General features: G+C 40.5%; 1 protein-coding gene across 2 annotated transcripts in view; it reads left to right on the top strand.

Annotated features, from left to right (window-relative positions):
* LOC139436094 (cAMP-dependent protein kinase catalytic subunit PRKX-like) overlaps nucleotides 1–20,963 on the top strand; it is a 124,421-nt gene extending 103,458 nt beyond the window's left edge. The window contains exon 9 of one of the 2 annotated variants that reach the window (XM_071213487.1): nucleotides 20,847–20,963. The gene's annotated coding sequence lies outside the window, so the exon portion shown is untranslated. Of the gene's footprint in view, nucleotides 1–86; nucleotides 5,454–20,846 lie in introns of those variants that run through there. The other variant, XM_071213486.1, reaches the window with a different exon arrangement.
* The last annotated feature ends 7,012 nt before the right edge of the window (nucleotides 20,964–27,975 follow it).

The raw sequence follows: 27,975 nt of genomic DNA, 5'->3' as shown, positions 1-27,975 counted from the left end.
CTTTTATTATTGTTATCATTAATATACACTTACTCGGTTATTTAAAAATTAACAAAATCCTCTGTCTTTTTTTCGTGCCGAAACAGGATGACTTGAGCTTGCGTGGGTCGGAGTACACAAATAGAGACACGAAGAAAGCGTCTTCTTGTTGTGGATAAGCACATTTCCTCATTTATGTAAATCCATTTGTATATAAAGAGATCGATGCGCAACTGACATTCTTGGACTTACCATTATTTAAGTAACTGGAAATCCACTGCAGAGTAGGAAGTTTTGTAAAACTGGTTTGGCTTTGTATCTTATACTTCACTGTTGGGTTCCTACTGAATTTTTCTGATCGTTTTAACTTTATAAATTTGAACTAAACTTGTTCGGTTATAACCACAGATTTTGGCATTATGTGTGTATGTGTGTGTATATGTTTAAGGAAGATAATATCGCCGATGCACAGAATTTGGGCAATGATGTAAATGTACTTTGCATAATCTCTGATTTTTATTTTTCTAATATGTTTTTCTTTGAAAAATCTGTTCCCTCTTGGGGGGGGACTAAAAATTTGATTGATGCATGTTTTATCATCTTAGTGGCATTTTATAGTTCTTTGTAAAGAAAATATTCCACGGAACTTGACATCTAATATCTCCAGGGCTTCATATCTGTTAACTTTGGCCTTAGAAGCTGAAGGAAGGGGAAGGAGATGTGGCTATCAAACTTTGGTCCCACAACATCCGATGACCGTGTAAAATTGTTCAAAGAACATAGCGAAGGCAAGAATCCCTTTAAGATATAAGAATCTTAAGAATCTTTAAGATATAAGAATCTCTATATCCTATATCCCTTTCAGAAACTTCCTATCACAATGACTGCGTTTTCAAATTCCATTTTAAATCTGTTGACCAAAATGCACCTCCCAGTACTAACACAGGAATTTTACTCTTGGCTCTGTGGCACGGACAGCCTTTCCACAAACGCTTTGCCTTTCGTTTCAGGAAAAGTCAAGAAACAAATGATCTATGGGATCAAGCATCCAACGTAGTAAGAACCCACCCCACTGAATTCGGGTGTTGGCACTTTTCCTTTTAAATCTTAAGTTTGAGTCCCTCCAATACCCTTCTCTCTCATAGAACATGCAGGCTTTCATATAGAATTACCAGTGGGTGAGATGTGATGCCATTGTACAGGTTATATAAAGATTCCCCAAAGAGCTCCCTCTGAAAGTTTTCCCCTTCAGGGTGATTTAATGGGAGCCAGAGGTTGAGGATTTCCACGAGTGGGTCTCTAAACGAGGGAGTTCCCAGGTGCACCTCCCAGAGGTAGAACATTTAGGCTTTCTTGGACTCCATACTCAGTGTACTTCATTATCTTCCCTACTCTTTCCCTTCTCCTTTCTGATTCTAACATTCTCAGTTTACCGTGGCTCAGCTCAGAAATTGCATTGTTAAAATCTGTCGTTTATCTGGTGATAGGACCCAAACAAGACTTTCCCCAGTAGAAGGTGGAACACTGAAGAAGCACATCGGGTCTCTCTATGACTTGAGGGGTACACCCACTAGACCCAAAGGCCATTTCTGCACGGCAGCTCCCTTCTCTCCAGCGCTCTTCCCTGGCGATTCCAGTTCCTTCAGCAGCCAGGACTGGGGAGGGTGCGCCCTGGATGTGTGTTGGGAAAATGGGTGCAGCTGGGGGAAATGGACTGCATGTCCCTCCAGCCCCTCACCTGTCTCCACAGCTCAGGATCTCTTGAATCCCCTCGTGGAATCATTGTCCTTGGAAGATGTATTAGTCAGCCAAAGGGGTGCTGATGCAAGATAACCAGAATTTGGTTGTTTTTTATAAAGGGTATTTATTTGGGGTAGGAGCTTACAGATCCCAGGCCATAAACCATAAGTTATTTTAAGGTCTGTTTCCATATGTTGGACCAAGATGGTGGCCGACATCTGTAAGGGTTCAGGCTTCCTGGTTTCCTATGTTCCAGGGCTTTGCTTCTCTCTGGGTTCAAGGTTCCTTCCTGGGGCTGGCTTCTTTTCCTCTGGGAGCTTACTCCCCAGGGCTCCAGCTTAAGGCTTCAGCATCAAACTCCAACATCAAAAACCCTCAACTCTGTCCTTTGCCATGACTTTTAGTCAACGCCCTAGTGACGTGGCCCAATCAAAGCCCTAATCATAACTTAATCATGCCCAGGTACAGACCATATTACAAATATATCTATTTTTGGAATTCATAACCATATCAAACTGCTACAGAAGGTTTTGGCATGCAGTTCCTGGGAAGAGATTTCTCCCTACAGGACTTGCTACCTCTTGTTTGCACAGATACCTAGGGAAGTAGATAGACCCTTTTTCTGCATTTCATATGTTTCTCAAGGGGCACAATTCCAAAGGAAACTCAGTTGCCTACCCCATTTGGTCATGTTTCAGATCTCTTCATATCTCAGACCATCCTTTCCACAGCTTATTCATAAACAAGCAGTCAAGTGCTTTGTGTCTTTGAAGGAGAAACAGAAAGAACTCTTGCCATCCACAACTTTTAAAAGACAGTGAAATAAAAGAAAAAAACCTCTTTCCTGTCTCTTAGTCACAAACCACCTAATTCCTCAAAAATGAATTGATTCAGTACTTGAGACTAGACATAAAGTTGAGTAAAATAAACTATTTAAACAGAGCAAATCAGGGAAAAATTATTTTACAATGTTGAATGGTGTAAATCTTCTTGGAGGGCCAAATTCTCATCCGTGCTTCTCATTCATTGTGTTTGGATAGACGACCAAAGTTTAGCACAGTTTCTGAAATATTTCACCATAAATATTGGGAATTTAAGTCAGTAAAGTGAGTGATGGATTTAAAGGTAGAAGATTACATCTCATGTCACCTGACTATAAAAATTCATGATAGCTATAATTTATTATTTTTTTATTTTGGAGACTTCTTTTAAAAAGGAGCTTGGAACACTTTCCTTTGACAGTTTAAAAAATTGTACATACGTGCACCAACTCATCTGTCTACTTTTTTTGCTTAAGTTCTCACTACCCAGGATTTAATTTTGAGATAAAAGTAACATTGAGAATGCTTGAAATGTGTTGCCTTATTTCTCAATGAAAATGCAAAAGAAAGAAATGTGTTAGCACATTGACGGCATTGTTTTCTTTAAAGCCATTGAAATAAGCTGTCAGAGCCATACAAAACAAATTAAAAATTACAGAGAATTCCAAGAGCATTTGATGGTGTTTAAGCCACCTTCAGCAGTCAAGCACTTTTCTATATCCAATGTGTCACATGTTACATGTTAATTGTCAATGACTGGCCATAAATTAAACACTGTGATGCCATGTAAAGACTGGCTTAATCAAAACAAGTTAATAAACATGGAACAATCATTATGTAATTTTAAAATGGTTTACTCTGTGGGAGCATTTGGAAGTTTTCATGTACATGATCAAATATAATCACTGCAAAATTTCGAGGGGCAGTCATGAAAATAATCACACAATTTGTATTGGATATGATTCTAGGTCTATTTTGTTTTTTGTCATTTTATGAGTTGGCAGTATTTTCTTAACGTGTGAATACTGTAATAACTCTAAGAAATGCATGTATCACAGTAAGAAGTCAGTTAGGGTGAGTCTTGTTTTCATTTGTGGAAATGTTACCACCCTGCTTTGATATGTATTTATAACGCCAAGAAGGAAATAAAATCACAGCTGATTAATCAGCATAGTGTACATTTGCACTGCCTGGCTTCTAATTTCCTCACAAGAGAAGTCAGTTACACTCAGCATAAATGAAACGAAGCCATTGCCTGGGGTGGGAAAATTGTGATTTCTGATACCAACATGACAGAAAAAGCCAAAGTAACTCAATTAGGAGAATACATTTGCTGACCGCATTATCAAAACACTGTAAATTCTGTGTCTGTCGAGCAACTGCACCTGTTTATAAGTTTCCAGTACAACATTTTATTTCCTTCTAGAAGTCTATACTGAAAAATTGTTTGAAGTCTCAACCAATTAAAAAGTCATTAGGAGAGCTAACAGTTGAGTGATTTGGGTTGCAGTTCTCATTTACTTGACCTGTTTTCTTCTAGAAGTCTATACTTAAAAATTAAATTATTTGAAGTCCCAACCCATTAAAAAATCACCCTAAACAGGTGAGTGATTTGGGATGCATTCTCATTTCTTTATTTGACATAGATGCCCACCTCTGGGACCATGTTAACTGTTAAAATATGGCTTAATATACTGTTAACTAAAGACTGCCATGCACAGCTCTGTGTACTTAGCGCTTCTCACAGAATTAAGCGTCACACCCGAACATGGAAATCATGGGTTCAGCTACTTGGGTGGACGTAGTGCAGGGAATACAGTTGGGTCAGAGTCCCTGCCTCAACCAGTTGATTTGCATCACGTTAGCACAATCTTAGAAGACCTTGGATGCCCTAAGTGTAGAGATACGAAGCAGGGTTCCTTGGTTGGTCTTTGTTAGGGTCCACCCACCTTGCATGTTCTTCAAACGTGAGTCACATCCCATATAGCAGAGGTTCTCTTCCTTTATTGTTCCATGGACCCCTCTGCCAGTCAGGTGAAAACTACTAAGTCCACACTCTACTGTATATTATTTAATAAATGTATCACACCTGCACCAATATGTCCCCACAGGACAAATGTTTCCTTGAATTTCAATACAAGCCATGGACCCTTGGTTAAGATCCCCTGCTATATATATACAGCGTGGATCCCTATTTCCGATGGATGTGAAAATCCCTAGCTACTTCAATTCCAGCGAACAACCTTCACTTTACAAACACAAGGAGAAAACCTTATCAGCAGGTGTCTTAATCAGGTATTTGAATAGTCTGTGGGGAGGGAGGGGGTGGTTGATGGGGGCAGCCTAATTTTGTAAGATGAAGTTTGCTTTGCAAATGCTATAGCCTTCTAACCCCTTGGATAAAAGGGATACTCGCTGTCTGGTTGTTTTGTAAATGACTGTGCATTAGAAAGGCTTGTCTAGTTTACTTTTGCCTCTCCACCTGAGAAAAGACGTGAAGTTTGTCAAAATTTTAGCACACAGGATTCGAAGTCTCTTGAGGTGCAGGCACTGATTCCTTGTCTCTCAAGAACTGCTGCAGCTGAATTCTTCACGCTGGGCAACGGGCAGCCTCGCCACAATGCCCACAAGTTCCTAGGGGCTCTGTGCCCACTATCAATTTCCATGTCCAGGAGGTACCGTGCCTTGGTGTGTCACCTGCGTCCCCTGGGTGGTGGGAACTGACTATCCCGCGAGGTGATCCGAGATAGCCGTGCGGGAAAGTACGTTCAAAACCCCATCGATTCCTTGCACAATGAAAATCACTGTGATTTGTATATACCTTCTAGGGAGATTTTACTGCTGTCCTAATTTATGTACGAATACTGTTGATTCCGGGTTTGTTTAATAAAACTTTGTATCTTTTAAAAAGTCTGATTCTGGTCTGTGTCTTGTGCTGCCTGGGAAAGCCAGAGCTCTGCGGCTTTCATGTGGTCAGGAGTCCGTCATCTTTTTCCCTGTGAATATTTTCAGCTTTGCATGCTATCGGATGGCACACGTAAATGAATAGGCGTGTTCCCATAAAACTTTATTTACAAAGACAGACGGTGGGCCAGATTCGGCTCTCGGGCTGTCGATTGCCAACCCCAGGGAGTTTTCAAATTGCCTTTGCAACGTGTTAGAATGTGCCTCCCTCCTCAGCATCATAAACAAAAAATTTTATTGATTCACACTCAGCTTGATACTCGGCTTCTCGAGTTGCTTTTGCATCTTGCTAAAAGGATCCTCCCTTCATCACTCAAGAAATCAGTCTGCTTAGAAATTTTTTTAGCACTCCAGTCGCACTTGATATTGCCAGGTCCTGGAATTCCACCAACCTGGAGCTTTTCCACCTCTCCCTCGTGGAATTCCCCTTCTCGGCAGGAACTGTCCTAGAATTTCTATGGAGTAGGCATGTAGGGGTGAGTGTGGGGCATGTTGGGCTCTGGGAGAGAATTTGACACTCCCTCTGCATTAAAAAAACACATTTGTAGCTTCCATGTCCCTTGAGGAAAGAATGAGAGAAATTGTTTATGGTGTGTATATGCAAGTGAGCTAAATTTCCATCCTCCCATTGTCCTCGTGGGTTGTTTTAGCTGCACGCTCTTTATCAGGCTCACACAGTCTTCTAGAGGCTAAGCCCATATTTGCAATCTCATGAAATCTTTGGATCAAAGGCGCGGATGTAGTTCAGTGGTTGAGTGCCTGCCTCCCATGGACGAGGACCTCCTAATCAAAAAATTGAATCAGAGAAACTTGTTGCAGAGAGAATAAGGGAAAATATGGGTCTACCCCTGACTTCTGACTCCGAGGACATACCCAGATTGCCCATAAAAATGGAATTCTCACCTTTGCTGCACCCTCTATAGGCCGTGCTGAGAGATGCATGCTTTTACACGTTATCGAATTCTTAAAATACTGGACAGCAGGAAATCTGCCCACGTTCAAGGTAGGGAAACTGAGGTAAAGAAAGAGTAAGTGACTTACGCCTGGTCCCATAGTTAATAAATCACAGAACTGAGATTTAAGTGCCACCTGCTTCCTGAACTAGATTCAACGGAAATGTTGAGTGTCGCTTAAAATTGTCAAAGGCTGAAAATGTCAAACGTTCATGGGAATATTTGAAATCCCCTCTTTTGTTTGAAGGCAGAAAATTGTTAGCTACTGGAAAGGGTCAGTCAACTCTTTAGAGAGTGATATTTACTGTAATTAATAGGCAAGTTGCTTTCCATAGTCCACGCAGGAGATGATTTTCTAAAGCTGTTAAGCTACAAATTCAGGTAGATGTTTGGGCTTTGGATTCTACTATAAGAAACAGAAGGCTGGAAACTGCATGCCTGTGTGGCATTTCATCCAAAAGTTTTCAGTTCTCAGGGACCTCACAAAGAATAGACTCTAGCTTTCATGTCTAGATACATGTCTAGCTTTGGATCTGCTGCAAATTCAGATTTTATAGACCCTTTGGGAGCAATGCTTTGGAGATCCACTGGCCAAATATCAATCCTTCATAACGATTTGGGATTTGCATGGGTGACGTTTAGAACTAGTGCCTCAGAGGAAAAGAAAGAATATTCCACAAAAGGCAAAGATTAGAAAGTGATGTCACTCCAGTGAATGGTGAGGGAACAAGGGCGATTTTGGTCTTTAGAGATGAGAGCTGTCACAGTTATTTTGCAGAGTGCGTAACCATATTTTTTATTGTCTTTTTTTAAAGATACGTAGGTCACAAAAAATGTTACATTAAAAAATATGAGGTCCCTATACACCCTCCACCCCCCTCACCCCATTCCCCTCACATCAACCACCTCTTTCATCATTGTGGCACATTCATTGCATTTGGTGAATACATTTTGGAGCACTGCTACACAGCATAGATGATAGTTTACATTGTAGTTCACACTCTCCCCCAGTCCATTCGGTGGGTTATGGCAGGAAATATAATGTCCTGCATCTGTCCCTGCAATATCATTCGAGATAACTCCAAATGCCCCCATATCACAGCTCTTCTTCCCTTTCCCTGCCCTCAGCAACTACCGTGGCCGCTTTCTCCAAGTCCCAAAATGCCAACATATCACACCTCTTTTTCCCTCTCCCTGCCTTCATCAGCTCCTGTGGCCACTGTCTCCACATCAATGATATAATTTCCTCCATTGCTGGACTCACAATGGTTCTATAGTAGAATACCAGTAAGTCCACTCTAATCCATATCCTGTGGACCCTGGGATGGTGATGTCCATTCCACCTCTATATTGAGAGGGGGCTTAGATTCCACATGGATGATGGATGGGATTCTCCTGCTTGCAGTTGTAGGCACTCTTGGCTCCCTGGTGTGGTGGTTGACCATCTTCACCTCCTTGTTAGCTGACCTGGGTAAGCCCAACGAACCGGAGAGTAGGAGTCACAACTCTGCTGAGTCTCAGGGCCCAGCTGGCAGGTGGCCAGTCCAGAGATTGAAGTCTCCTGGGCATACACCAACCCCAGCACCAACCACAGGTTCAGTAAAAGTGACAGAAGAGGCATGTGTAGAGAGGTCATATCTGAGCCTAACTCCATCACACTCAGGAGCACAAATTCCAAAGTAGGGCTCACTGACAGGGCACTGAACTCCAGAGCCATCTGCCATGACCACAGGACCTGGGTGTCTCCGTAGCCTTCAGGAACACCAGTACCTGGGGTTGTATCTACTTGGCTGTCTCTGCGATCCTGCTGAAATGTGCATAAGCACAACCCCTCTGATACCTCCCGACTCATTTTGAAGTCTCTTAGCCATATACACTCGTTTGTCTTTACTGTTTTGCCTTTTTTAGGAGATACCGGGGATTGAACCCAGGACCTTGTACATCCACTCCCCCAAAACTGTATTTAACTGATGGATACTGGCCAAAATGCCAGAAGGGCTAGCAGTTGCAAAGTTGGTATTGAAGAGAACAGAGCATTCATTATTTGCAAAGGTCAGCCATGCCCTGGTACTATCCAGTGCATTGTGGACACATTACAAGATGCCTTTTCTTTCTGTTGTTTTCCTTTCTCTCATCAAATCTATACCCACCCCTTACTCTAAGGTAAAGTAGCCAGTGATGACCTAACATTGGAAATGTCTTCCTATAGGAGTAATTCCTCTTTCAGAATAGAGTCTTGAACCTAATTTGAGTTTCCAAGAGATCCTCTGAGCCCCTGGTTTTCCATTGCTCTTACTTTGAAAGCAATGAGAAACGTGTTGGACATATTTTAGAAAGTCATCCAAAACACAGACACTCAACTGAAACTAAAGTTTAACAGAGCAAGCCTAACCTTTCACTACTGATAGCATCAAAATATGGTCCCTGTTAACGTTTTAAAATAGGGCACTGTCTTATTACAGCTTCCTTTTTAGTAATGCAATGCATGACCCACTATTGGATCTTCCTGCGTGTTTGTAGAGCGCTATTCTAAAAAAAAAAGTAGGTGACCGTTGTGATTCTCTTTGCTTTCCCTCATTAAATCTGAGCTCCACACTGGTGATTTCACCAGGGAAAAATTTACCAGCTCGGTTTAAAAAGAAACCTGTGGCTTTCTCTGCCATAGCCTGAAGTGGGCCTGGATTTCATTTTTTCAGCTCTGACTTTGCACTGTTGGACACAGCACGTATCAGCCCTCTGGTTGATATACTCATTTTGTAGCATGTTTATTAATGTTCTGTCCTTATATGAGTAATCTGGGTTTGTTTTCCTCCAGCCCCTGTTCCCAGACTCCAAATTTGTATGTTGAAAAAACAGTTGGTCCAACTGTTTTTCTGTGTTGTTGTTTTTTTTTTTACCGGTGGGTCAAAATTGCCATTGCACATTTCCATTATTTTTATGACCTACTTTGGGATGCCAGTTGGAGAGGATTTTCCTTCCTGAATATCATGGAATATCTGTGTCAGCTGCTGGGAAACAATAACTGTGAAGTAGCCCCTCCATAAGGCTTTTCCAACTCCAGTTGAAGTTCTGGATAGATGTTGGAGATCTTCATAAATGTGTGTGTTCTCTTTTTTTTTTTTTTAATTAAAAAAAGTTTCATTGTTTTTTTTTTGAAGATACATAGATCACAAAAAAATGTTATGTTTAAAAATATAAGAGGTTCCCATATAGCCCCCAGCCCCCTCACCCCACTCCTCCCACATCAACAACCTCCTTCATCATTGTGGCACCTTCCTTGCATTTGGTGGACACATTTTGGAGCACTGCTGCACCACATGGATTAGAGTTTACATTGTAGTTTACACTCTCCCCCCGTCCATTCAATGGGTTATGGCAGGATATAGAATGTCCTGCATCTGTCCCTGCAATATCATTCAGGACAACTCCAAGTCCTGAAAATGCCCCCACATCTCATCTCTTCTTCCCTTTCCCTGCCCTCAGCAGCTATCATGGCCACCATCTCCCACCTCAATGCTACATTTTCTTCCATTACTAATCACAGTAGTTCTATAGTAGAATACCAGTAAGTCCACTCTAATCCATATTTTATTCCTCCATCCTGTGGACCCTGGGACGTGTGTTCTCTTTTCAAGGGGTCAAGAGGAGCTGGTAGAATTCCATAAATATCACTTTGACCTCTTTCAAATCACATCTTTAGATTATTTTGCTGCTTAAAAATTCAGCTTGTCTCAGTAAGGTATAGGAGACCCTGCTGTTTGAATCCTGAGTCTTGATTCCATATTCTGATTTTCTTACTGTGACCTAATTGGACTAGTGTCTGACGTTTTTTATCCTGCTTTGCTGTTCATTTTTTTTTTCATTTTAAAAAATTTTATTGAAAGATGTCATGCATACATGAACATAGATAAACAAGAAGTGTATAGTAAAAGTTGGGAACTTATAAAACAAACATGGACAGTGTATAGAACTCCCATACAACACCCCACCATATCTACATTTCTGTAATGATTTTTAAGTGATAATACATAATCCTAATTCTAGACCAGGCAAAGTAAATCCTCTTTCTATCTAGGCAAAGTAAATTTTGATAGGCCAGATTTGTGTGTGGTGTTTGTGTGTGCATATGAATATTTCTAAACATGCAAAACAAGTTTTAATCATAGCATAGAAATGAAAATATTACCTAAAATAATACTATCAGTATCTGATCATTTTTACATCAGCTTTACAACTATATACAAATTATAACTAATAAAAGCAGTTTTTAATTATTTGCATTCAATCTTTTTCACCTTTATTAAAGATTCTCAGTTGATGACAAATATCATGGTATTCTCATAAAGAAATCTAGAGTGACCTGATTTTACCTTTTGTTTATTTAAGTTTTTTTTTTTTTTAAGATTTATTTATTTCTCTCCCCTTCTCCCCCCACCCCGGTTTCTGTCCTCTGGGTCTATTTGCTGTGTCTTCTTTGTCCGCTTCTGTTGTCAGCGGCACGGGAATCTGTGTTTCTTTTTATTGCATCATCTTCTTGTGTCAGCTCTCCGTGTGTGCGGCGCCATTCCTGGGCAGGCTGCACTTTCTTTTGCGCTGGGCGGCTCTCCTTACGGGGCGCACTCCTTGCGTGTGGGGCTCCCCTACATGGGGACACCCCTGCGTGGCAGGGCACTCCTTGCACTCATCAGCACTGCACGTGGGCCAGCTGCACACAGGTCAAGGAGGCCCAGGGTTTGAACCGCGGACCTCCCACGTGGTAGACGGACGCCCTAACCACTGGGCCAAGTCTGCCTCCTAGATTTATTTTATTTATTTATGTGTTGCCTTCCCCCCTTCTTGTTTTGTGCTCACTGTCTGCTCTGTGTCTGTTCATTGTGTGCTCCTCTTCTTTTTTGGGAGGCACCGGGAACCGAACCCGGGACCTCCCAGTGGCTTGAGCCACCTCCGCTCCTGCTTGCTGTGCTGCTCACTGTGTTTCCTCATTGGGACATCTTGTTGCGTCAGCTCGCCGCGCCAGCCTGTCGCGCCTTGCTCGTCTTCTTTAGGAGGCACCAGGAACCAAACCTGGGACCTCCCATGTGAGAGGCAGGCGCCCAAATGCTTCCCTGATTTTGCCTTTTATCCTAGATCTACCAAACAGCTTACCTTGTTCAGGTGAGAACCTGGCTCCCAAGATGGTTTGGGGACTTCTGGGTGAGCCTTCATTTTTGCCTCGACACCTGCTTTGCTAACATTTCATTTTCTTCCTAAGAGGGGAAAACACAGACATTGCAAAACCAAGGTGAGTCTTTAAAAACTAAATATTTCCGTATGCCCACATAGAAACTTCTCCATAAATGTTTATAGCAGCATTATCCATTATAGCCAAAAAGTTTTAATAGCCCAATCCATCAGAGTACCAATAGATAAATCAAATGTGGTGCAATGGAATATTATCCAACCATGAAAAGGAATGAGGCTGCAACAACACGGATGAAATTTGAAAACATGATGCTGAGTGAAAGAAACCAAGCACAAAATAATGCGTAGATGATTCGTTTATACGCAATGTCCAAAATAAGGATGCCTATACAAACAGAAAGCAGATTAGTGGATGGGACGAGTGATAGCTAAAGGATCTGGGGTCTCTTTGGGGGTAATGGGAACATTCTAACATTGATTGTGGTGATGGTTTCACATAACTGACCATAGTAAAAACCATCGAATTGCACACTTTAAAGAGGTGAATTCCATGGCACTTAACAAATAATTCAAGAGATGAAATCAGTGGCTTTCAGCAATACAACAGTGAAAACTGCCTCAATATCTTAATACTACCCTTAACACAGGTGTTTTCAATCTCAGTGTTGGTGACATTTGGGGCAAGATAATTCTTTGCTGTGGGGGCTAATCTGTGCATTGTAAATTATTATTATTAATTAATTAATTAATTTTAATGTTACATTAAAAAATATGAGGTCCCCATATACCCCCCACCCCCCTCACCCCACTCCTCCCCCCATAACAACAACCTCCTCCATCATCATGAGACATTCATTGCACTTGGTGAATACATTTCTGAGCACTGCTGCACCTCATGGTCAATGGTCCATACTACAGTTTACACTCTCCCCCAGTCCACCCAGTGGGCCATGGGAAGACATACAATGTCCAGTAACTGTCCCTGCAGTACCACCCAGGACAATTCCAAGTCCTGAAAATGCCCCCACATCACATCTCTTCTTCCCACTCCTTACCCCCAGCAGCTACCATGGCCTTTTCTTCATCTCAGTGCTACATTTACTTCCATTACTAATCACATTCGTTCCAGAATAGAGTACCAGTAAGTCCACTCTAATCTATACTCTATTCCTCCATTCTGTGGACCCTGGGATGGTGATGTCCACTCCACCTCTGTATCGAGAGGGGGCTTCGATTCCACTTGGATGATGGATGCAATTCTCCTGTTTGCAGTTGTAGGCACTCTTGGCTCCCTGGCAGTGTAAATTATTTTGGCTTTGTCTTTTACGTACTAGAACAAAAATGAGTTCCCCGCCAATTTTGTTCCCTGTAAACTGACATAAGAAAACCATGAACACATTTTGCAAAAGACTCAGACAAAACAAACACATTCATGAAAAACTTGTGAATTCCTATCTTTGGAGGATGTCAACAACATACTTCTTCCCATTGCTGTTTCTATGCATCACATATGGTTATTCAGGAAGCAGAATGCCTGGATTTGCATCTCATCTGGAGAAAGTTACTTAGCCTTTCAGTGCCTGCCTTTCCTCTCTGTTGAATGGGGAAACAGTTCCTCAGATGTAAGAATTGAATGAGGTGTTTCTTGTCAAGTGCTTGGAGCCATGCAACCCACTAATGGGTGTTATTATGAATGCACAAATGCAAACAAATATCTAGATATATATCTGCATATACACACATCCCATATGGATTGATCCTCAACTTGATTTCAGTTAATGAGTCTTGGAGATTCGCAAAGAATGCTAGCTCTGATTCCATCCTGGAATTTTTGCTTCAATATTGTCCTATCAAGGCAAAGCTGAAAATATTTAAGAGGAGCAATGCATGCAGTCATCAACAGGAGACCAGCGCCTGATGTGGCCAAAAGAGTCCTGTATGTGGGCACAGAGCTGGCTTCTTGCCTTGGCCAAGTTCCTTACCTGCTGCCCTTCGACTCATCTCCCACGCAGGGATGGGGGAAGCTCCAGGGTACCCTGATTCCCTCAGAGGAGAAGACGGTGTCTTCACAGTGGTCCACAGAGACCTTCGCCCTTTACCCGCCTTCGGTTTCCCATCCTCTTCTCTTCCTCTCCCTGCCCACTCAGATCCAGATGCACTAGCCTGGTTGCTGAGCAGAACATCCCACACAAGCTCCCACTGCAGGTGCTTTCCCATCTTTCCCTGTAAGTCCTTGTACCTTGCTCTCACTGCCTTCAGGTCTTTGCCCAAATATCTTCTTTAAAAAAAAAAAGTTATTTGTATTAGAGAAGTTTTGGTTGTACAGAACAATCGTGCATCAAACACAGAGTTCCCATATACTACCCTCTTACGAGCACCTTGCGCAGGTGTGGTACAATTGATGAAAGCACATTCTTATAATTTCCAATCTCTTCTTAATGAATTATGGTAAATACAATAAATAAACATATTTATTATATTTGTATAACTCATTTTTATATTTCCAATCTCTTAATGAATTATATAATAAATAAGTGCCTATTTATTATATTTATACAACAAATTTTTATAATTTCCAATCTCTTCTTAATGAATTATAATAAATACATACTATTCATTATATTTCTATAATATTTTATTATTTCCCATCTCTTCTTAGTGAATTATAATAAATGCAATAAATAAATTTATATTATTCATTATATTTATATAATAAATTTTTATCATTTCCAATCTCTTAATGAATTATAATAATATATATTATTCATTACATTTATATAATAAATTTCTATTATTTCCAATCTCTTAATGAATTATAATAAATATATATTATTCATTACATTTATATAATACATTTCTATCATTTCCAATCTCTTAGTGAATATAATAAGTACATATTATTCATTATATTTCTATAATATTTTATTATTGCCAATCTCTTCTTAGTGAATTATAATAAATGCAATAAGTAAATTTATATTATTCATTATATTTTAAAATAAATTTTTATAATTTCCGATCTCTTAATAATTATAATAAATATATATTATTCATTATATTTATAAAATAAATTTTTAATCATTTCCAATATCTTCTTAATTAATTATAATATATATTATTCATTATATAGTAAATTTTTATCATTTCCAATCTCTTAATGAATTATAATAATGTAATAAATAAACATATATTATTATATTTATATGATAAATACATTTTTATCATTTCTAATCTCTTCTTAGTGAACTATAATAAATATAATAAATAAATATATCTTATAATCTCACCAGGACTGTGTTTAGAATTTCAATTCATTCCCGCCAACATCCTCCGTGCCCCTTTCTTGATTTACTTTTCTCCATGGCATCAAGCACTTTCTAACAGCTTAGGTGCTATTCGTATCTATTTTGTGTGCTGACTCTCTCTCCCCATAGAGTGCAAGTGCCATACAGGAAGCAATCTTTATCTTCTTTTCTGTTCACTGCTGCATCCCTGGTGCCAAGAATATTTCTTCGTAATCACAGGTGCAGCCTACACATAAAACTATTATTAAAGAAGCTTCCTGTCGCCGTGCCCTGAATTATGCATTTCTTTTCTTTTGCAACGATGGATGGCATGGTATTCTACATTATGAGTAAGGTACAGTGTAGCTTATTTATCCCATTAACCAAAAGAAAGAATTAAGTCATTTGCATTTTTGCCACTACAAACCATGCCATAAACAATTACGAGCTCGTGTACACGTGTGTGTTTGCATGTGTGTGTGCATTAGTAGGATCCATTTCTAGAAGATGAATTGCTGGATCAAAGGGTTAGCACAATTAATTTATGCTTTGATAATGCCAATTACAATCCAGAACATCTGTATCATTTTACACCTACCAACAGGGAAAGTTACCCGTAGTCTTGTCCACAGCAAGTTTTGCCAGTTTTCACATTATTTTGGAATTGGGTGGAGGTGATGGTAGTTGTGGCAATTTGAGAATATTTATGAACCCCAAAAAGAGAAAGATAATGTCTGTAAATGAATCTATTCTTTTGGGTGTGATACCCTTTAATTACATTGGATTCAGCTGAGAACCCCTTGATTAAATTGTTAAGATTAGAGCTTTGATTCAACCTTGGCAGTAAGGCATGACTCAGGTTGATCCCCGCCCCCTTGGTGGGTGGGTATACATGGACACTCCCCCAAGAAGACATGTGGGAAGAGAGGGAGCTCTGCCATGTTTGATCCTGGGGCCCTGGGGAGAGATGGACCATTTGCCTGATAGCTTATAGCTAACCTTAGGAAGAGAGCTGAGACTGATATACTAAGTCCTTAGAGACAAGCCCTAACCAGGAGAGAGAGAAGACTGGAAGCCTGGGGGGAGAAAAGAGACCAGACAGAGCTCGCCCGCCATCTTGCTCCAACACTTGGCAACTGACTTTGGTGAGGAAGCAACCTTGAGTTGGACTCTTTAGGGCCTTGGGACTGACGGAAAATTAAACCAAATAAATACCCCCTATGAAAGCCAACTGATTTCTGGTACTTTGCATCAGCACCCCTTTGGCAGACTAATAGAGTAGCATAAAAATTGCAATGTAATTAAAAGCATTGGTTTATATATTTGAATGTATAACTATATGAATGTCTAAAGGGAGGAAGTTTAGGTTGTATTCATGGTACCAGACTAAAATAATTTTTAAAATCCATGAAACTCTATAACACAGTGAACCCTAAATTCATAACCATGGACTAAAGTTAATAGCACAATGGTAAAAAAAGTGCCTTCATCAATTGTGACAAATATTCCACACCAATGCAAGGTGTTCATAATAGGGTGGTATGTGAGAATCCTCTATTGTATACATGGTTGTTTTATTAGTCTCTCAATATTTTGACCCACATTTCTTTACTACTGAAATATAGTGTAGGGAAGCAGATTTTGCTCAACTGATAGAGCATCCGCCTACCAAATGGGAGGTCCAGGGTTCAAACCCAGGGCCTCCTGACCCGTGTGGCGAGCTGGCCCATGCACAGTGCTGATGCATGCAAGGAGTGCCGTGCCACACAGGGGTGACCCCGTGTAGGGGAGCCCCATGTGCAAGGAGTGCACCCCATAAGGAGAGCCACTCTGCATGAGAAAAGCACAGCCTGCCCAGGAGTGGCGCCACACACATGGAGAGCTGACGCAGCAAGATGACACAACAAATAGAGACATAGATTCCCAGTGTCACTGACAAGAATACAAGCAGACACAGAAGAATACACAGCGAATGGACACAGAGAGCAGACAATGGGGGGGGGGCAGGGTGCAGGGGAGAAAAATAAATAAATCTTAAAAAATAAAAAAGAAATATAGTGTATATTCACATTTTGTAGCTACTTACATTTCTTTTTTGGAATCACCTCATTTTTAAAATATAGGACTCCAGTTATAATCTTTCTGCTTATCAGATGGCTCTTTTTAAAACTTTTGATTTTGAAATAATTTGAGAACCACAAGAAATTGCAAAAATAATAGAACTCAGCAGTATGTGTCCTCCAAAGATAACATCTTATATAACCATAGCACATTGTAAAAACCAGGAAATCTCTGTTGTACAATACTCTTACATGACTGTCAGAACTTGTTTAGTTTTCATTGCTTTTTATATGCACTTCCGCCTCTTTGATATGTGGTTCTATAGGATTTTAGATATGTGTAAATACTACCACAACCAGTAAATCAACATTATTCCTTCATTTCAGGTAATGTATGTGTGTGTCTCTCTCTATATATACACATTCCCTAAATGCCGCAAATATTTTCCAAGTTTTTGTACTCCAATCTGTTGAATTTGGGGAGTTTTACTCAAAACTGCTTTTCATTTTGATGGAATTCAATTAATTTTTTCATGTACTTGAGTATCACTCAGGCTTCCACCAAAATTATATCCTAGTACTCAACTTGTGTTTAGTTTTATTTTTTTTTTAACTCAAAAAGCTAAACAATTTGGAATTTATATTGATGAAAGTCAACCTTTTTAATGGTGTTTTTCCCAAACCATTTATTTTATACTCCATCCTTTCCTTGCTGAACAATACATCAAATTTACCACATCCTAGACTCTCAATTACCTGAGACTCGTTTTAGGCTATTTTCTTCCTTGAGTCTTTTCTAATCTGTACTAGTAAAATGTCTGATAATTAACTTCTCTTTGTTCAAAACATTTCCCTTCAAGTATAGGCATATTTTGGAAGTAAATAGGGCCAAAGTTTTAAAGTTTTAAAGAAATCAGTACAAATCAACCTTCATCATATCTTCAACTTCTGAACTCTGCAAGTATTCATATATTAAAGGGTTTCATGTTATTTTAGATGATAATTAGCCGATAAAATTTCATTACTTCATTTTATTAGTGCCCACTTTATATCTTGTTTCACAACATTTGTATAACATTTGAGTATAAGTTAGCAGATGTAGATCTGTAATATTTCCAAAACATTTGAAAGTGATTTAGCACATGTTTTGAAGTACTCCATTGCCCCTTTTGCTAAGTATTCTAAACAATATGGATGTTTGGTGTGTTTTATTTCTCTATTGAGAATGGCTCTTTGTTGTTCCCATGTTGATTCTTCAGTTTCACGCTTGGACAAAAGCTGCTGCTGAAACACATTTGTCTTCTGAAATCTACAGTCAGGCAGTAGGGTTCTTCAATTTCCTTTCAGAAATTTTCAGTAGCTGAAGGTTTTTCCTATAGTTATTCTGGAATTTCACTCCACTTTTTTCTTTCTTTTTTTTTTTTAAAGATTTATTTTATATTTATTTCTCGCCCCCTCCCAGTTGTCTGCTCTCTGTGTCCATTCTCTGTGTGTTCTTCTGTGTCCGCTTGCATTCTCGGCAGCACCAGGAATCTGTGTCTCTTTTTGCTGTGTCATCTTGCTGCATCAGCTCTCTGTGTGTGAGACGCCACTCCTGGACGGCCTGTGCTTTTTTTGCACAGGGCAGCTCAATGCAGGGTGCACTCCTCAACTCCTTGAGAATGGGGCTCCTCTATGTGGGGGACACCCCTGCATGGCACAGCACTCCTTGCATGTAGCAGCGCCATGCATGGGCCAGCTCACCACATGAGTCAGGAGGCCCTGGGTTTGAACCCTGGACCTCCCATATGGTAGGCAGATGCTCTATCAGTTGAGCCAAATCTGCTTCCCTTTTCTTTCTTTTTTTGATCCTTCACCACTGTAATCCACATCATACCATGAAAATCATCATGTGGCTTGCAGAATGTAAAGAAAGCAATAAATAGCATGCTACAGTTACTCTCTCAAGACTCCAGGAGAATGGAAAACTGCAGCAGGTGGAAATTTAAATGGGTTGAGAAGATCTCAGGCAGCAGTGTGCTCCCCAACTGGTCCCCCTGGGGAAAAGAAAGGTGCTGATTTGTAGCTGTTGCCAATTTCCAAGGTGTAACTATGTCCTTCCTCCAGACTGATTTCAAGCTGCCACAGTTTTACAAAGTTCTTGGAAATGTAACAATTGGCCCTGGAGATTTAACAAGCCAGCTCCCGCAAGCCACCAGAAGGAGTGCTGGAAAGAGTCCCGGACATGTTTCCTGATCATGGAGGAACTTGAAGACATTGAGCTTTGTTTAGGGTCTACCTGCCCTCTCCATACCCTGCTAGGAGGGCATTGAAGAAACAAGCAGGGACAACACAGCTCATCCCCCAACCACGAGCCTCAGGAGCACGCCAAAAAGGACGTTCCTCTCCTGTCCTTTATGTTTCATCTGCAGGGTTTTTTTATTTTATATTCAAAGAAGCTTTAGATTATATCAATGTTACATTGAAAATAAGGGGATTCCCGTATACCCATACCCTCCCACACTTCCCATTAACAATCTTTCATTATTGTGGCACATTTGTTACAGTTTATGGACACACGTTGAAACATTGTACTAGCCGAGGACTATAGTTTACATTATAGCTTACACTGTGCACCGTACAATTTTATAGGTTATGACAAAATGTGTACTAACCTGTATCCAGCATCACGATGTCATGCAGAACAATTCTGATGTCCCCAAAATGCCCCATGTTACACCCATTCTTCCCTCTCCCTCCCCTCAGAACCTCTGGTGGCCACTGCCTTTTGTATCTATGTTACAAGTTCTTCCATTGCTAGAATAAGAATGTCTACTTTAGTCCTTATTATCTGCAGTGTTTTAACTTCCAACATTAACACAAGAGAATAGAAAATGTCTCCCTCTCCAACTCATCTCCCCCAAACTTCCTGCTTTATGCACATTTAAAATTATTATTATTTTAGAGGGACCGGGGATTGAACCCAGGACCTTGTACAGGGGAAGCAGGCTCTCAGCCACGAGCTATGCCCGCTCCCCTTAAAATTATTTTTTTACTACAGCAGTGTAGGTTTACAGAAAAATCATGCAGAAAGTACAGAGATCCCCTATTTCCCACCCCCACAGTTTTCCCTATTATTAGTGCTTTGTGTTACTGTTACACCTTTGTTGCAATCAATGAAACATTAGTATAATGATATTATTAACTGTAGCCCATAGTTATATTAGGGTTCATTCTTTGTATCACACTGTTCATCCTTGTAACATATACACCTAAAATTAATCACTTTAACCATTTTCGAGTATACTATTTGATGGTGTTAAGTAGATTTACTATGTTTTGCTACCATTCACCATCATTCACTGCCAAGAAAACATTGACAGGGGGGCGGAGGTGGCTGAAACAGTTGAGTACCCACCTACCACATGGGAGGTCCCGGAGTTGGATCCTGGTTGTGATGGCTAGGCTAATGTGTCAGTTCAGACAGGTACTGATGCCCCGTTTTTGGTCAAGTAAGCACTGGGTTAATTGTAATGCAAGGACATTTATGGGCTTTAGTCACCAGTGAGTTTACTGTATAGATGGCTGGTTATCTCTACATCAGTAGGGAGATTGCCATCAAGAATGAGGGATATTTTATCCAATCGGTTGAATGTCTTAAAAGGGGGAAGTGATTTCAGCATTGAGAGAGAATTCCCCAACTCATCTTTGGACAGCCAACATCTCCCAGAAACTCATCAAGGGCCTTCATTGGACTTTCATCAGAGCCCCTGGTTTGCAGCCTGCCTGTGGAATCTGGACTTGTGCATCCCCACAGTCACGTGAGAGACCCTTATAAAATCTCACACTGTTGACAGACACCTCCTGTTGATTCTGTCTCCCTAGAGAACTAATACACACCGGTGCCTCCCAAAGAAGACAAACAATGAGCAGACAGAAAGAAGGCATCAGTCAAAACCAAGGAGCAGACAATGAGCAACCACCGAGGAGACAGTGAGCAAAAAACAAATGAGCAGGGACTGGATATGGTTCAAGCACTTGAGTGCCCTCCTCCCACATGGAAGGTCCCAGGTGTGGTTCCTGGTGTTTCCTAAAGAAAAAACAGACAACAAGCAGACAAATGAACAACAACAACCAAAGGCAGCAACGAGCAGACAATGAGCAAAAAATGAGCAAACAGACAAGGGAGCCATCTCAGGGTGGGAAGGGAGACAAACTGACATATTTGGTAAATTAACCTCCAGAAAAAATCATTCTTATTTATACTCAATCGGCAGTTAAGAAAAAACTTTTCCTCAGATCTTTGTTATGATTATTATTATACTTTTAAATTGTGCTTTTTAATTGTGTAGGTAAAAAAAAACCCAATACTTCACTTTAATTTGCACTTTACAATTTATGAATGAAACTAGTGATCAATTACATGTTATTTTTTACATGTTGCTTTTTAATGTGAAATGATTATATTATTTGCCCATTTTATTGATCATCTTATTGATTTATATTTGCATAACATAATAAAGACATAACGTACAAGTTTTCTTCCCTTGTATATGCAGTGATTATTTTTAAAATAACGACAGCAATTTCTGAGTGGTGAGTTTATTGGATAATTTGGTTTGTTTTAATCTTCTGTATTAAAGGTACTGAAAAATAATAACCCAAGTAAGAGAACTGGTCATACAATTACGGGGGGAGGATTTCAAATTAATTAGAGTGCATCAAGTCTGTGGAATAATATGGTAGCTTAAAAACAGTGAAAGGCCTCTGTTTTGTGTCATGGGAGCTTCTAAGACATCCAGATATGTGGAAAAAACAAGTTGTAGAATGGTATGATTCCTTTTTAATAAAAAATTACACCCACAGGGAAACTACACATTTTTGGGTATACTTATATGGCTCCAAACCCATAGAAAAAAAGTCCAGAAACACACAGTGCAAAGAAAACACAGCTGAGTGAAACTGAGAGAGGCAGTAAAGAGAAACCTTTGATATATTCTTTTTCCTCTCTTGAGTTTGGATGACAAAGCTAAAATGAAATATGGCCCCCATAATTGAAAAAAATATAATATACTCCATAAGTGCCAGATTTGGCATCTCTATTTTTATCTTCTCTTGGTGTCCAGGATCCTAACGGCAGCTCCACTCACCCACGGCCAGCGGGATAGATGACTTTCCCACTGACAATCCCCGTAGTAGCCTCTCCTTTGGGTGGACCAACAGCTCGCCTTGGTCTCGTCCATGCTCATTCCGAGCTGCCTCGAGCTGGGGTAGATGGGTCTTTGTCTGCTTCACCCGTAAGACTGGAAATCCCTCAAGGGAGCTATCAAGTCTTTTTTTCACCATTTATGACCTCCTCTTAGCGTAATAGCACATTGGGCGAATTCTATAAATGTATGAACTCACTTTTCGCATTTGTGTAGTCAGTTATAGAAGAATTAGACTGAATGCTACTTTCTTTTTTTAAAAAGATTTATGTATTTATTTCTCTCCCCTTACCCCCCACCCTGGTTGTCTGTTCTCTGTGTCTATTTGCTGCGTCGTCTTCTTTGTCCACTTCTGTTGTTGTCAACAGCACGGGAATCTGTGTTTCTTTTTGTTGCATCATCTTGTGGTGTCAGCTCTCCGTGTGTGCGGCACCTTTCCTGGGCAGACTGCACTTTCTTTCGTGCTGGGCGGCTCTCCTTACAGGGCACACTCCTTACACATGGGGCTCCCCTACACGGGGGACACCCCTGCGTGGCAGGGCACTCCTTGTGCACATGAGCACTGCGCATGGGCCAGCTCCACACGGGTCAAAGAGGCCTGGGGTTTGAACTGCGGACCTCCCATGTGGCAGACAGACGCCCTATCTACTGGGCCAAGTCCGCCTCCTGAATGCTACTTTCTATTCTCTCTCTCATAGCCATTAGGAGACAGGCATATGTTGGGCATTATAACTGCGTGTGCTAAAGAAAATAATCGAGAAAAGGAGAAATTACAATTCTTAGAAGTAAGTTTAGGACTTCTCTTGGATCAGAATAATTGGAAAATTGGTGTCATTCAAAGAATTCAGGTCCAATATGTATGGATTCCGAGCAAAAGGGAAGTACAAGATTTGAAACATTTTGTTCTATAACCAGGTAATTAAGGGTTATCAGGGGTGATTACTCCAAGATTCTGGTCCATCCATGACAGACTCATTAACATTACATGTTTTTTGTGGATTCTTTTTAAAAATAGGACCTGCCAGATATCAGATGCAGGGTCTGTTCATTATTTTGTAAATACCTCAAGTCACAGAATTTTAGAATCTATTTTAGGATGCTAAGGTGGTTTCTGCACATCTGATAACTTAAATGTTTTCATTTATTTTCGAAAATCCTGACAGGTGAAGACAACATTTTTATCGAAAATACATTTCAATCCCATGACAGGACTTAAAAAAGATGTCGATGGTCTCAAACCATTTAAACAACATGACTGTGATTTAAGTTAAATATTGACATTGCTTTGGACTTCAGTGTATTCTGAATTCTATGCTTACTTCAAACAAAGGAAAGGCAGTATTTAAATATAAAAGTCCTAAATATGAAATCACATTTTGAATTAATATTACTCGACTGAGAGCCAGGAGTTGTAGGATTTCATGTGTGACGATATCTAGCATCAGGGATGTGGTCAATAAAGCACCTCTTGAGGCAAGTCTGATTGAAAATTTAACGAGTGATTTATAGGCAATTAAGATAACTTCAAAAGAGTATTGAACAGCATACTAAATAACCTAAGCTCTTTTAAAAACATTTAAGGGTAGCATTCATCTTTGGTAAAACACATTCCTAACTGAAATTACCTTTCCCCCTATTTATTGGTTTGAAAAATGGATAAAAAGAATAAATAATGAAGACCAAGCCCAGAGGCCAGATACTTCATTGTAAAAAGAACACACAACGTGAGCAAAGCCAGTCTTAAGAGGTCTTTGTAGTTAATTTCCTGAGTGTTGACTTTTGCCAGGCACGAGTTGATTGAAGGAGTTCCCAGGATCCCGGGATACCAGGACCTAAATAAATAATTTCAACAGCATTAATACATCCTATAATTACAATTTTTGTTTAATATCAGCCTTCCCACTGCTTTTAGAGTTCATGAAATCAGAGAATGCGTCTCTTCTGTTAGCAAGTATATCCTCAGCACATAATGTAAGCACACAGATGCGCATCGATACAATATGCCATATAAGCATATCCAGCAGGACACAGCAGCCTCATCTCTCTCGTAATATTCAAGAATCTGCTATTTCTCACAGCAGGTTCCACAGTTTTCTAAAGAGTTCTCTTCCGATGTCCAAAGCAATGTTCACCATTTCTGGTAGAAAACCCATTAGAAGTAGCTACCGTATTTATTTCATTGCCCCCAAACATAAATGGAAAGGAATTTAACTTACATTTTGACCCAAGAGGAACATTAAAAACAACTAATGCAACTCTGTTTTCTCCTGCCTCGGGTTAAACTGGCCATGGGCCACTCTTGTTCTTCAAATCGTCGTTCTCTGCTGTGAAGGGGCAGCGATGGCGGCCGAACGCACTACCGCCCAGGCGCTGGTCTTAAAACTTCCTTCTCACTTCTCCCTCCAGAAGCTTCTCAGGTGCGTGCTGTTTCCAGGTGTGCTCTCCAGTTGAGGTCCACATCTAAGTAGGTCCAATGAGCGAGCCAGGGGTGGTCATGCTCTCTTCCAGTGCCCATGGCTTGAGCACCGGACAGAGCCCAGCAAGGGTCTCTCCAGGTTCACCCTCCCCATTGTCTAACCCCAACTCTGGAAGGGGCATGGCCACTTAATGCCCTCCTGGTGTCCGATTCGCCTACGCAACCACACGCACCCGTAACTTCCTTGGTCCCCGCCACAGAGGAACGTAGAAACTGAATGTAGCAACTTTTAACATTCTCATCTGTTTGATTCCATTGGTGGTGCTTGGAGGCCACTGTGGGAGCAAGAGCTCAGAGGAGCTGCTAAGAAGTTGCTCAATAAGAAGCAGGAAGAGGGAAACAGACTTTGGCCCAGTGGTTAGGGCGTCCGTCTACCACATGGGAGGCCCGCGGTTCAAACCCTGGGCCTCCTTGACCCGTGTGGAGCTGGCCCATGCGCAGTGCTGATGCGCGCAAGGAGTGCCCTGCCACACAGGGGTGTCCCCCGCGTAGGGGAGCCCCACGCGCAAGGAGTGCACCCATAAGGAGAGCCGCCCAGCGCGAAGGAGGGAGCAGCCTGCCCAGGAATGGCGCCGCCCACACTTCCCAGTGCCGCTGACGACAACAGAAGCGGACAAAGAAACAAGATGCAGCAAAAAGACACAGAGAACAGACAACCGGGGGAGGGGAGGGGAATTAAATAAATAAAAATAAATCTTTAAAAAAAAAAAAAATAAGAAGCAGGAAGACAGCATGAACAAAATCCATCCCTTCAAAGCCAACACATGGGGTGGCCACGTGAGGATGCAAACGAGGTTTTATTTTATTGTTGCTGTTACTCATTCTGTTTTCTGTGGGCTCCATTCCAGGGAGACTTAAAGTGGTAAAAGTCATTTCAAAATGACATTTCAAGAGAGCATATGTTGAGTTACAAATGATTGGCATGGACTTTTAATGCTGCAGGTACCCCATTAGCAAATGATTCCTGTTGGTGAGTGGAGGTAAAATATTAAGCAGACCTTCAGCGGAACAGGATATCTGGCTTCCAAAAGTATCTTGAGGGATGCAACGGTTAAATAGTTCCTCCAAGCCAACACGGTATTATTATGATACCATACGCCACCTTTCAAAAAGGAGAACAGTAATAGTTTCAGCACATCAAAGGCAAAGTATTTGGGACTTGGTGTTGTCCTAAGTGATATTGCAGGGACAGATGGTGGACATTATCTATCCTGCCATAACCCACTGAATGGACTGGGGGAGAGTGTAAACTACAATGCAAACTATAATCCATGCTGTGCAGCATGCTCCAAGATGTATTCACCAAATGCAATGAATATACCACACTAAAGAAAGAGGCTGTTGATGTGTGAAAAGTGAGGGGTGTGGAGAGTGGGGTATAGCGGACCCTCTTACATTTTTTAATGTCACTTTTTTTTGTGATCTATGTATTTTTAAAAGAATACAATAAAAAATGAAAAAAAAAAGGCACTCGGTCAAATTATTTTTTGAGTTAATTTTTTTATTTTTAAAGAAGCTGTAAATTGCAAAATTGTTACATCAAAAAGATAGGGAGAGAAGCGGATTTGGCTCAATGGATAGAACACCCACCTACTACACAGGAGGTCCAATGTTCAAACCCAGGACCTCCTAAGCGTGTGATGAAGCTGGCCCATGGAAAAAAGCACAGCCTACCCAGGAGTAGGGCCGCACACACAGAGAGCTGATGCAGCAAGATGATGCAACAAAAAGAGACACAGATTTCTGGTGCCACTGACAAGAATACAAGTGGACACAGAAGAAAGCACAGCGAATGGACACAGAAAGCAGAAAACTGGGGGGTGAGGGGGAAGGGGAGAGAAATAAATAAAAAATAAATCTTTAAAAACAACAACAGGGAATTCCCATATACCTCACTCCTCCCCCTCCCCACACTTTCCCCCATTAACATCTTTCATTAGTGTGATACATTTGTTACAACTGATGAACACATTTTGAAACCTTGCTAATAACCATGGACTATAGTTTACATTATGGTTTACACTCTGCCCTGCACAATTTTATAGGTTTTGACAAAATGTGTAACAGCCTCTATCTGACATTGCAAGTCGTGCAGGACAGTTCCAATGTCCCCAAAGTATTCCACCTCTTTTTCCCTCTCCCTCCCCTCAGAACCTCTGGTGGCCACTGCCTTTATATCAACGATACAAGTTCTTCCATTACTAGAATAATAATAATGTCTACTTTAGTCCACGGTTGCATTCTCCACTTCGGTTTGTTCGTTCCTCAATCTTGAGGATCTTGAGATGGTGATGTGCACTCTGATGCTAATTGAGAGGGGGCTTAGATCCCATGGGATAGATGGATGGAACTGTCTTGCTTGCAGCTGTCGATAGTCTGTTTTTTGGGATGGGCATTGTCCATCATCATTCTTTTGTTAGTTGTCTTGGGCGAGTCCAATGAACTGGACAGTAGGTGTTGACTGCAACTCTGCTGAGATTCAGGGCTCATGAACAGACTGAAGATTTAAGTCTCTGGGACACAGATTTAGTGAGTACAGGTCCAAATAAAGGGGCAGAAAAGTCGTATGTAGGGGAATTTTAAACGAGTCTAACTCTGTTACATTGGGGAGCAAATATCCCAAAGGCAGGCCCACTGACAGTCAAGTGTCACCCAATTAAATTTAAATTTCCTATAATCAACAAATAATTCTTTTAGTATAAGTATGCCCCTCTGACTATTGGGGACATACTTATACTTGTGGGCACCCTGTATTTTTATTTGCTAAATTGGCAACCATACATAAAGAACACTGTTGCAAAAATGTTGTGGAAGATAATCACCTACTGTTCTACATAAGATTTTACCATAAAAGAAAAAAAGAACTCTAAATGGGACTGACATAAAGAAAACAAATCGTAACAAATAAGAGAACAAGTCTCCCTTTCATTAACATGGGGAGAACTGTCAGAAAAATGAAAATAGCCAAAAGAATGCAACATACGTAATTCTACCCAGGTTGGCCAATGAATCTTTCCTAACAAGGCAATATGCTTCTCTGGATTGGATTTCATCCAATTTAGCAAAGCTGCTAAAATTGAAGAGAAAAAAACCATATTGAAACTCATATTTTTTCACCAAGGGACAAATTTTAAGAGAATGGGGTTAGAACTACATCTTTGATTTCATTTTGGATTTCTATCCTGGACTAGGATAGAAGTATGCAAACACCAGATACCCAATATTTGTTTCCAAAAAAATACTTTTTTTTTTTTTTTTTGTCTCTCTGGCCATTTTTTTTACAAGTATAAAATACTACATGTGCTATTCTAGATTATTTTAGCACTAGATA

Source organism: Dasypus novemcinctus, chromosome Y (assembly GCF_030445035.2).
Source record: "Dasypus novemcinctus isolate mDasNov1 chromosome Y, mDasNov1.1.hap2, whole genome shotgun sequence".
Taxonomy (NCBI): domain Eukaryota; kingdom Metazoa; phylum Chordata; class Mammalia; order Cingulata; family Dasypodidae; genus Dasypus; species Dasypus novemcinctus.
This window is presented reverse-complemented; position numbering and strand designations above follow the sequence as displayed.